The sequence below is a fragment of the Amia ocellicauda genome, chromosome 5 (assembly GCF_036373705.1).
Source record: "Amia ocellicauda isolate fAmiCal2 chromosome 5, fAmiCal2.hap1, whole genome shotgun sequence".
In the NCBI taxonomy this organism is placed as follows: Eukaryota; Metazoa; Chordata; class Actinopteri; order Amiiformes; family Amiidae; genus Amia; species Amia ocellicauda.
The window spans coordinates 38,807,959-38,820,351 of NC_089854.1; the positions used below are offsets into that span (position 1 = coordinate 38,807,959).

Below are 12,393 nucleotides of genomic sequence, written 5' to 3' on the forward strand. Positions count from 1 at the left end.
ATGCCAATTGTGAGTGCCATGACATATCAAATGAGACAGGCTGGAAAACAGAGAATTGTTTATAACAGTACAACAGTGGCCCTCCAATAAGTTGGCATTGGGGGTTCACATTGTTCAAAGGAGTTCATGTTTGTAGTTGAATCGCAGTAATAACTCCCTGACTAACCCATTAGGCAACTGAAGCACTGTACCTGAAAGGACTGATCATCAAATGTTTATTGGAAAAAAATGAATGAATACAATCATAATTTTTTATAAAACAGTGAAACCCTGCATGCAAAATGCTGGGGTTCAATACAAACATAATTTACTGACCAACAGGGCAATGTGCTGCATGTTACTCTTTATTATTATTATTATTATTATTATTATTATGATTATGATTATGATTATGATTATTATTATTATTTCTTGGCAGACGCCCTTATCCAGAGCGACTTACAACATAAGTGCAAAACAAAGTACTTACAACAAAGTACTCATACAACACATGGACTCTTATAATGGCCATAGATGTGTCAACTATTGCATTTACAGCAGTGAGACTGCCTGTCTCACTGCCACACCTCAGACTTTGAGGACTATGATGCAAAATAAGGTAGGGAGCATAATAAATTGGATATATGTTTCATATACAGTGAGGGAAAAAAGTATTTGATCCCCTGTTGATTTTGTACGTTTGCCCACTGACAAAGAAATTATCAGTCTATAATTTTAATGGTAGATGTATTTTAACAGTGGGAGACAGATTAACAACAAAAAAATCCAGAAAAACGGATTTCAAAAAAGTTATAAATTGATTTCAATGAGAGAGAAAAGTATTTGATCCCCTATCAATCAGCAAGATTTCTGGCTCCCAGGTGTCTTTTATACAGGTAACGAGCTGAGATTAGGAGCACTCTCTTAAAGGGAGTGCTCCTAATCTCAGCTCGTTACCTGTATAAAAGACACCTGTCCACAGAAGCAATCAATCAATCAGATTCCAAACTCTCCACCATGGCCAAGACCAAAGAGCTGTCCAAGGATGTCAGGGACAAGATTGTAGACCTACACAAGGCTGGAATGGGCTACAAGACCATCGCCAAGCAGCTTGGTGAGAAGGTGACAACAGTTGGTGCGATTATTCGCAAATGGAAGAAACACATAATAACTGTCAGTCTCCCTCGGTCTGGGGCTCCATGCAAGATCTCACCTCGTGGAGTTTCAATGATCATGAGAACGGTGAGGAATCAGCCCAGAACTACACGGGAGGATCTTGTTAATGATCTCAAGGCAGCTGGGACCATAGTCACCAAGAAAACAGTTGGTAACACACTACGCCATGAAGGACTGAAATCCCGCAGCGCCCGCAAGGTCCCCCTGCTCAAGAAAGCACATGTACAGGCTCGTCTGAAGTTTGCCAGTGAACATCTGAATGATTCAGAGGAGAACTGGGTGAAAGTGTTGTGGTCAGATGAGACCAAAATCGAGCTCTTTGGCATCAACTCAACTTGCCGTGTTTGGAGGAGCAGGAATGACCCCAAGAACACCATCCCCACCGTCAAACATGGAGGTGGAAACATTATGCTTTGGGGGTGTTTTTCTGCTAAGGGGACAGGACAACTGCACCGCATCAAAGGGACGATGGACGGGGCCATGTACCGTCAAATCTTGGGTGAGAACCTCCTTCCCTCAGCCAGGGCATTGAAAATGGGTCGTGGATGGGTATTCCAGCATGACAATGACCCAAAACACACAGCCAAGGCAACAAAGGAGTGGCTCAAGAAGAAGCACATTAAGGTCCTGGAGTGGCCTAGCCAGTCTCCAGACCTTAATCCCAAAGAAAATCTGTGGAGGGAGCTGAAGGTTCGAGTTGCCAAACGTCAGCCTCAAAACCTTAATGACTTGGAGAGGATCTGCAAAGAGGAGTGGGACAAAATCCCTCCTGAGATGTGTGCAAACCAAGAAACGTCTGACCTCTGTGATTGCCAACAAAGGTTTTGCCACCAAGTACTAAGTCGAAGGGGTCAAATACTTATTTCCCTCATTAACATGCAAATCAATTTATAACTTTTTTGAAATGCGTTTTTCTGGATTTTGTTGTTGTTATTCTGTCTCTCACTGTTATAATAAACCTACCATTAAAATTATAGACTGATCATTTCTTTGTCAGTGGGCAAACGTACAAAATCAGCAGGGGATCAAATACTTTTTTCCCCTCACTGTAAGTATTTATACCTTTAAGAAATGGTGGCACCATGAGAGTGCCAACATTAGCACAGAATGGCAGATCTTCTTTGCTGTTCACGTTATGTTTTTGTATAAAATGGATTGTAAAATATTTTATAAAAGTATGTTTTGCATTTCCAACAAATTCTGTTTAATGCATATATAATGCTTTTCGGAGGTTCTGTGGACTGTTGCTTATTGTGTTGTACAACCCACATGGTCATTAGCAACGTATTAAATTGCTTAAAATGGAAAGGAAAACAGGAAAAGGAGATTAGTACAATTACTAAGTAACAGTATCTCGACCCTAACAGAACCACTACTTTAATAAGCCCACATCCTTGACTGAAAACCTTTATATTAAGTTTTGTATGGTGGCTTCCTGTCTAAGCAGGCACAGCATTTTTGTAACTAAGAAGCAATTAGAGTTAATGGCATCAGCTGAAATGTAATTCATTGTAAGTTTGATATATTTTAATTTCAGATTGGTCTGTTTTATAATCACTGAGGTGAACATGCAGCATCTGGCAAAATGCCACAATTTAACATCTTAATCAGCCTACTGCACAACACACCCTGATTATGACAGAGATTGTTATAAAAGGATTGAATACATGTGCATTAGCACACATACTCATTCACTGTAAATAATACCTTGTGACCTTATTTAAACCAGACAGCTTTTAGGTCCCAAACATGCCATTACTAGTAGATAATGCCAGAACAAATCAAGTGTGTTATCATATTTCATTATCATATTTTATTTTGAAAATGAATGAGTATTGTGTGATGCTGCCTAACTAGTCAGAGGTATTTGCATCTCGCATGGTAGAGCTTCCACAATCTAGACCTCCAGATTCCAGATTTTGAGGAAGTCACTTCCATTCCAGGAAGAGTGTAATTCTTGAACATAACACTAATGTGCATTTTTGAAACCATGACATACTACATTGCAGTTGTGTGGTTCTGACAGCCTTGGGCTCATGTGTCCACTGTGAATTGCATTGTATGCGGCTGATATGCAGGTACATAGTGATGACTTGAGCAGTTACAAAAAAAACACTCGTCTACGACAAGGCTGCATGTTTACATTAGGAAGTCTCTGGAGGCAAAATACCTACAGTCAAATATGTCTGGCAACAGTGACCTACCTGTCAGCACATGCCCAGATGAATGAAGTGCATGAGATCAATGCTGCATCAGTCAGACACGCATATAAAAAACAGCTTTCCAATCCAAGCAACCTGACTAATGGTTTCTTCCATTTTTCCTTTTTTTAACACACTGGGGGGAAAAATTCATCCTTTCAAGTTTTTGATCCTGGAGTTTCTCAAATAAACATCCCTTTTAACATCACTTTAGCCACCAGGGGTTTTCTGCTGCAACAATGGGAGGTGGCAGGTGACGTATTTCCATTTGACAACCTGAGCAGATTTGGGTTGAAGTGGAACTGAATGTATGAAGCCAATTGTAAAGATCTTAAAAATACCAAAAACGGGAGCGTTGCACTGAACAGTTGGTCAACTTTCATTAGTCATCCAGTGACCGGTGGACTGTCCACTCCTCTCCAGAGAGGGGATTCTAATTACAAATCAATCCAGAAACACATTTAGTGCTCATAACCCTAAATTGCCCCAACTGTGCTGTAGTTTGCATTCTGCTAGTCCACACAGGCCGATCCAAGTGGTGTTTACAGACAACAGATGCTGTACAGCTATGCAGACAGAGGCAAACTAATTAATGTGCAGCGTCTGAGTTACTAGGCAGATCCAGATAACTACTGGCAGGTGTCAATATCGCATCACCTGTATCACCATTCATCACTATGTCAAGGGGCAGGAAGCAGGGTACAGATGGTATATGCACTGTGCCAATGAAATGCAGAGCTTGCTGTGATACATTGATAAGGGAATGCAGCAAGGAAGCATTGTTCTAATAGACAGCAACGATGATGGATCGCTTCCCCTTCTTAATTCACAGAGTATGCACGTTAATGCAATTATTTATTCATCAGACGATCTGCTGTATATATTTGTATATCGTTACACCCCTCCACACAAGTCTGCACAACCTAAGCGCATAACCTTCAGGGTGAGAGGAGGCCCATTGCCGCTCATTGAAAAAACTGGTTCCCACTTTCTAATAAGCCTGAGTTACTTTTAAGAGGCGATAATGTTTTGTATTGCAGTTGTAAATGAGGAGAAAAAGCAGATGTATGAAAGTCCTAGGCAGACAATTTTGAATTCTGGTGGCAGGCACGATCCACAAATCCTGGCAAGCGGGCCTTCAAACATTAAAAATCAACAACAGAGGAACCACGATGCCCAATAACAGCTGGTTCTTGGTATTGTAATTGATAGACATATCCAGCACAATATGCACCTTGTTTGAAAAAACATAATATTTATCTAGTTCTCTGTGCGTGAAACCAAACACAGGTGGCCTGAATGTGCAGGGATGAAGTGCTAGAAGCCTACTGTACTCAGCATTTGATCCAATATCACTGAAGTGGATGATGTTCCAGAACTAAAAGTCTATAGCTAAAGTCTATACACCGCAAAAACACTTACTCAGATTATCTGTACTAATCTTACTTATAAATTAAGCATAGAAAAAAAAAGCCTACTTCAACTTTTAAAAGAGAAACCAGTGAATAAAATGCGATGTTGTTCCTTGCATATTTTTTATTCACTTCTTCATTTAATTTTTGTCACAATCATGCACACATAAGCCACATGTCTCCAGGGCTTCAAGATCATTTCTTATGTGTAGTTAATCCTGGTTCTTCACTTGAATACTCCACCAAAGCTGCACTTTTATTTTCCCTAGCATGAAGACAATGTCTCCTTACAAGCATAAATATGCATACACGTCAACGGTCTGCTCTCGAGAGAAATATCTTCAAATTAATCAGGCTTGTTTCAGGCCGAACAAGGTTCTGAGGCTAATTAGGTTAGGCAAACCCAGTTTTATCTAAAAGCTGCAGCATTTTTTAAGCTTTCTGCCTTTCCAAATTATTTGCATCCTTTTTTGTATATATAGCATTTATTAATCACTGGCTGAAATAATACGACAGTGCCATGTAATTGCTTGGTTTGCGAGTGGGCATTTTCACTAGTTTTCCACAGCATCTGCTTTTAATTTAGATTAGAAAAGACAGGTCAGCGTCTGAGAGTAATCTATTTATTTGATTATTAAATTTTGCAAACGTAAAATTAAAGTAATACTTTTTAAATAAGTGCTTTGCTGTTGCTAAAATAGAATTATACCACACCATGAGATACAACTTTGTTTTGGTTGCATTTTGCATTCTTGATAGTCTTGGGCAAAGCATTCCAGCATAGAATATGTTTTCAATAAATTATGTTATAACTTAATTTGTCAATTTAGTTTTAGAATTACACTCCAAGGTCACATTTATGTCATGTTATGCAGAAGCCAGTACCAACAGCTATGCATTACTATGATTATAAAACAAGGCTTTTTAAAACGTGACATAAACAAGTTACATTTGTACACATCTTCAAACTGATTTAGAGACCAATTAATTCGCAAACCTTTTGATTACAATAATTTAACATTACTCACAAGGTGAATCAAAATCCAATGTGTAAATCACAATGTAACAAAGCCAAGAGAGAATTAAAAGCAGCTAGTAACCTTAAATGCCATCTGTAGGAATTTGTATTATAAGAAGAAGGAAGACCAAACACAATTTAAAACTGTCTGACTCAATAACAACTGATGGATCACATTTCCAAGGGATGGGTTATTTGGGGCAAAGCAAGGCTGCCTGGAAACAAAATAATTTTCAGCATCCACAAGGTGTCTTGAGACATGGATAGAGCTGTGGGAAGAAGAGACTGCGTTAGCCCCCTTCCTTGCCAATAGCCAATAAAGTGAATGTGCTTAACTTTGTCAAGATCGAGTCACAGAGCAGCCTACAAAGCAACCGTTTCCCCTGGTTTACAAGAGACATAAACAACCATTGCTGTATTCCACATTGCTTTTGTCTTTGGCATATCAGCAAGCAATCATTCTTAAATGTTTATGAGCATTTTATGTGTTGTATATAAACTATGTGGGTTGTGTGACTCTGTACTGTCTCTGTGCAAATACTGCATTTGCGTAAGGTGTAAAGAGTTTTTTTCAGCAGCGGGACACTAAAGAAAGAAAGGAGTAATTTATGATCAGGGCAGAGGCACACTGTGTACTGACTGCACATCATTCCAGGCACTCTTGACAGCACACAATACGAAACGTCTTTACTCTATTCCAACCTTCCGTTAACAATAAAGATTACTAAAATCGAATACATTAAAATGGTTAGAACTTTGAAGGGGGTTGGGAGGGGCTCTGCCGTATTGTTTGACGGGTAACACATGTCTGCCGTTCAGCGTTGAAAGCTGCCCTGATGAAAGCCACTGCAGCGAATGGATACAATGTGTTAAACACACCTGCAGGCTCAATCTGTCATGACCCTCACATGACTGAAGTTGTGATTTGGGCTGGTGAATTGCTCAAGTCTCAGTGGAAACCCTGGTCAATGTGCCCATTGTGTTACGCTGGCATCTACCAACAGTGCCTAGAGGGAAGTAGAAGAGATACCATGGTCCCCATCCGTTTCCATGATTTCGGCTTGATAAATGCCATACATAATAGCACACGAAGAAAACATCACAAGACCATGCAATTATCTGCACATTGCCATTTAAAACCTATTCAGAATAAATCAGTCTGTAAGCTACCTTAGTCTCACTATGCTTTGTCCAGTGGTGAGTCACATTATTTGAATGTTATTTGCAGTATATATTATACATCATTGCTCACGGCATCACATACATGTCAGACACCATTGAAAAACAAACACCTGATGGCACTATCACCATTGTTCTGCCTACCTCATCGGTGTACCGTATAACTTCAGTACGTATTGCAGTAACTTTCATATTGTGGAAATAATATTTATTGACACTGACTTGAGCACACCCTTGTGCGAATGTACATCTAAACATGTGTGAAAAGAGAGAACAATAAGGACCTTGCAAATGCACAATCAAAACAGTCATTATCCAATCAGATTTGTATTAGGTGCAGTTATAAAATGCATTTGGCATTTAATCTACTCCCATTTTAGTCTAGTCGCCCTGTACGAACTATCCATGCAAATTAGAAATATTCTAAGGTTGTTTTAGTGAAAGTATCTAATATCTGTTATCAACTGAAAATCCTATATATGTTTAACATATAAACAGCATATTTGGATTAGTAATGCATACATTTGGCTTTGAAAAGGATAAGACTTATTAACCATTCCTTCCTCACCTCTGCATTTTCAATTACTGATCTGTTTCAGGAAAATCTCCAAAGGACACTTGGGCCTTGTTCTCTCAGAAAACCTTGGCAGATATTCCAATCAGTGTTCCATTAATAGACCTCTTGTTTAACTGAATGCATCAAATGGGATCTTTAAAATGGTGTGCAACAGGCTTTTCGCACACTCCTCAATACACTTGCATATTATTGCTAGTCTTTTACCTGGAGGATTCGGTTTCAACTGGCCTATTTTGTTTATTATTATTATTTTAATGGTTCTCCTGCTTTTCCTGTTTTGTAGACAGGCATGGCAACAGTTGTGGTTAAACGCAGTCAGAATTGAGCAAACAAAAGACATTAATTGCGAGCAGAATTAGTAACTCCACTTCAAACAGGTTGATAATGGTGATGAAAATTACCATAATTGCTTGTCGATTGCCAGTATACATAAACAATAACCCGAGACATAACTATGAGCTTAAAGGAGCTCAGATTATACCAAGTGTCCCCCAGATATTATGACAATGTGCAAGGGGAATGCTTTCAGGCCTCCTAACCCCCAATACATACACACACACACCCTTGCCTCTCTCTCACTATAACAGTTCCTATGCTATCTGGCAGAACAGTGCTGTCTCATACTGTGTTTCCTTGCACTGCTAGTTTTCACACAGTCAAGCTGTTAACTCCTGCCACATGGCATTATTTATTGATCAGAGGGGCTTTGTTTGACCCTGGAGCAGGCAGGAGAAACGGACCTATTGTGGCTATTTAACATCTTTGTCTTGCTTGGATTGTTTTTTTTAAATATACATGCTTCGTCTTACTGAGCATTACAACCATTATGGCTGCTTTGGTTACACCAGTCATACCATACCTTCCACATCGTAAGGTTATTTTCAACGGCAAGCTGTGTTGGACACGTACTGAAAGTTTAAAGCCAAAACAAATGGAAACAGAGCCAAAGCTTCTGGCGATTTTGGACTGGACAGTCCACCGAGACGGGAGGAGCACAGCAAGAATTGATGTCTAAAGTGCTGGTCAGCTGTTCAATAAAACCATGAGTCTCCTCAGCAATATTCAAAGGGTAAAATGAGGGAGCACTCACCAGGAGAACTCGTAGATAGGCGACAATTTTGCTTGATTCTACCAGCTTTAGCCCTCAGCAGATGGCTTTATTACACAGGCTCCCTACATATTACTTGTTCAAATAATTAAAGAAAACATTCTGGCAAACAACACAGATATCACACAATTCAGTTGTCAGTTGTGAGGTTTCCATATCCCACTATTTGTAATACGAAGGTTTGTATTTAGATGTGTATGTCTTTATCTCTGGAAAAAATTAAGAGACCACTGCAAATTTGTCTTAAATCAGCATCTCTACATGTATGGCAGCCATTCCATTCCAGTGTCTGTTCAATTCCAACACAGGCACACCTCATTCTACTGATTAGGTGATCACCTGAACCAAATCTCATTTAATGAGGAAAAGTATAAAAAACACTGCTGTGGTCATCACTATCCTCTTGCAACAGGACCAGCTGGATGGCAAAAACAGTGCTAGTAGTACCGCAAAAGTAATTGGAATCAAAAAATAACTGTTGATCATGCCAAAAGAGTTGAAAAGGAAAGTTTTGAATGAGGAAAAGAGGAAAAGAAAAAAATTCTGGCTTTATTGGCAGAGGGATACAGTGAGCGTCGGGTTGCTTCCATCCTTAAAATTTCAAAGATGGCGGTTCATAAGAACAAGGTCAAGCAGCAGACATTGGGGACAACAAAGCTACAGACTGGCAGTGGGCGAAAATGACTGTCCACTAACCGGGATGACCGCCAACTCATTCGAATGTCACTCAATAACCGTAGGATGACATCAAGTGACCTACAAAAACAATGGCAAACGGCAGCTGGGGTGAAGTGCACAGTGAGGATGGTTCGCAACAGGCTCCTAGGGGCAGGGCTGAAGTCGTGCAAAGCTAGAAAGATGCCCTTCATCAATGAGAAGCAAAGAAGAGCCAGTCTGAGGTTTGCAAAAGACCATAAGGATTGGACCGTAAAGGACTGGAGTAAGGTCATCTTCTCTGATGAGTCCAATGTTCAGCTTTGCCTAACACCTGGTCGTCTAATGGTTAGACGGAGATCTGGAGAGGCCTACAAGCCACAGTGTCTCACACACACTGTGAAATTTGGTGGAGGATCAGTGATGATCTGGGGGTGCTTTGTCTTTGTCTTTGTGAAGGACACATAAATCAAGCCATGAACAAGGTTGTCCTGGAAGAAAACTTGCTCTGACAATGTTCCCCAACACTGAGGATTGGTTTTTCCAGCAGGACAAGGCTCCATGCCACACAGCCAGGTCAAATCAAGGTGTAGATGGAGGACCACCAGATCAAGAACCCCATTGAAAACCTCTGGAATGTGATCAAGAGGAAGATGGATGGTCACAAGCCATCAAACAAAGCCGAGCTGCCTGAATTTTTGTACCAGGAGTGGCATAAAGTCACCCAACATCAATGTGAAAGACTGGTGGAGAGCATGCCAAGACCCATGAAAACTGTGATTGAAAATCAGGGTTATTCCACCAAATATTGATTTCTGAACTCTTCCTAAGTTAAAACATTAGTATTGTATTGTTTAAAAATGAATATGAACTTATTTTATCTATGTATGACAAGTTTGTACTCTTGATACTATGACCCTGCATTATGTAATAGGGAAATTACACTGGACACAATTTAATGGACATCTTAAATGGGCGACTCTGGGACCAACGCACCAACCAAAGCAGTGTTAACTGCAGGAGTTGTCAAGCTCCTTCCGGTGTTGCGTATCACAAGCTGTGGCAGTTTCACCTGTGACCAGGGCAGCTGGAAGGGCCAACTGATTTGCAGTCACTTTGCTGTGAACTCACTCAGACCTTCTTCTCAAAGGTGAGAGACCAATGCATTACTTCAGTAATCCAGTGTTCCACACAGCTCAAGAACAAGGACATAAAAAAAAAAAAAACCTGTGCTCCTCAGAGAATGCCAGTTAATGCCTCTGCAACAAAAGAGACACAAAATCATGGATTGCTTTGCCCTTTGATTTGTGAGATATCTTCTGATGTTACACTGCTGTGCCGGAGATACACAGCATTGTGACTGCATTGGTTCAAATGTGATGGGCTTTTAAGGAGTAAAATATAAAGTATAAATTGAATGGAATTCTTGCACATTTCTTCTTTTTAATATATATTTTTTTGTATCGTTGTTAAATATATATTTTTATTTTTCCTGAATATATATATATTTGAATCTCATTTTGTGCCAAAAAAAGATCAAAGCTTTCTGTACAGTCAGGCTAAGGCTTCTTAGGTTAGCAGGAGAGCTTATGGCAAGTCTTACTGATTAAGAAACAGAGAGACTGGGGTTATTCTAATTCTCCTGGGGAAGCAAAGACAAGAGGTCATGTTTTATTTCAGGTTATTTAAGAGGCAATTGGCTTTCCAGGATCAGGGAATTATTTTTGTGTTACCATTACCGAGAGTAACACTCTAGAGGGGGGGGGGGTCACTTTATTTTAAAACAAAGGTTAAGACTTTTATTGATGTTGCATAAATGATCAATTTGTGATGCTAAATATCTCCGGTTAATCATGTGCCTTATAAAAATCTCTATACCATGTTATAAAGCATCAAGAGGACCTCCCAGAAGAGTCACTGCATCATCCAAAGCACATCAATTGCTGTAACTTACTTATTTTGTGAGCAATTTGGGCTAAATAAAGAGGTTACTCCACAAATCCATCGATTTCCTTTCCAGTTCTAGTCAACAGAGTGTGGATTTGGCCCCGCTTCCCCCACTCTGCCAAGGTCAGCAGGGCAAGTGTATTGGAAACGCGTCAGACCCCCGTACAACTGTAAGTGGGCATGGAAGGTTTACACGCACTGCCTCTGTGCTGCCATATGCTCAGAAAGCCATCTTCTGTTATACTCAACACATAAAAGAGTTACACAGAGCCACAGAAACATGACAGACAGTCATACGCCTTTGCAAACGAATAGTCATTTCAGCATCACCTGAGAGTGAGGCTATGCTCCTAATCTAGCAATTTTAGCAGCAGCAGGGAAATAAAAAAAGAAGGGGGGGGGGAAGCTGAATATACCATGCATAAGACTTTTGAGCCATCTGTTGTCTATGACTAAGTCTGCCCTTAATTTGAAATCAGGGATATCTGCACTTATGTTCTCCCACTCTACAATACCCAAAAGGGAAATAAATGTAATATTAGCATAAATAGATGCCAAGCTAGCTGTAATCATCATGATTTGGGAAAGCAAAATCAACACGTACAGTCAGTTCTCTCCACAGACAGCACCTGAACACATGGCAAGTAATAGGGAAGTTAAATACGTACCTTTCCAAGTTTTACAGAATGTCATCATAATTAAGAACCACAGCTGTGGTCTGATCTAATTTATATTCCATACTTTTGTCAATTAATTATTCATATAGTCGCTTTATCCAAGAATTTTCACAGTCCTTTGTTGACTACATAAACACTTCTCGCACCTAATTTCTCTGCATTTGTGTTTAGAGTATTATTATTATTACATAAATAAAATACAGGACCTAAGATTAAGGCCAGCTCACTTACAGTAATATTTAAGGAGAGATGAAAATAACATTGAATTAAGGTAATGGACTTTAGGCTTGCACTTGGACTTGATTGCAGATTATGGATTTGGACTGGTTGCAGAGTTTGTTTGCTGTGTTTATGGATTGTTGGATATACGTGTAGAGAGGTACCTGTTATATGTTTAGACTAGACTTTAAAAATGTTGATTCGTTTTTTGTACATCTCTTTTGGTTTGAAAACAATCACTGCATA

At 39.7% G+C, this 12,393-nt stretch overlaps 1 protein-coding gene across 2 annotated transcripts in view; it reads right to left on the reverse strand.

Annotated features, from left to right (window-relative positions):
• The window catches only part of plxna4 (plexin A4), a 289,182-nt gene that overhangs the window by 195,076 nt on the left and 81,713 nt on the right, over positions 1–12,393 (reverse strand). The gene's annotated exons all lie outside the window — the stretch shown is intronic.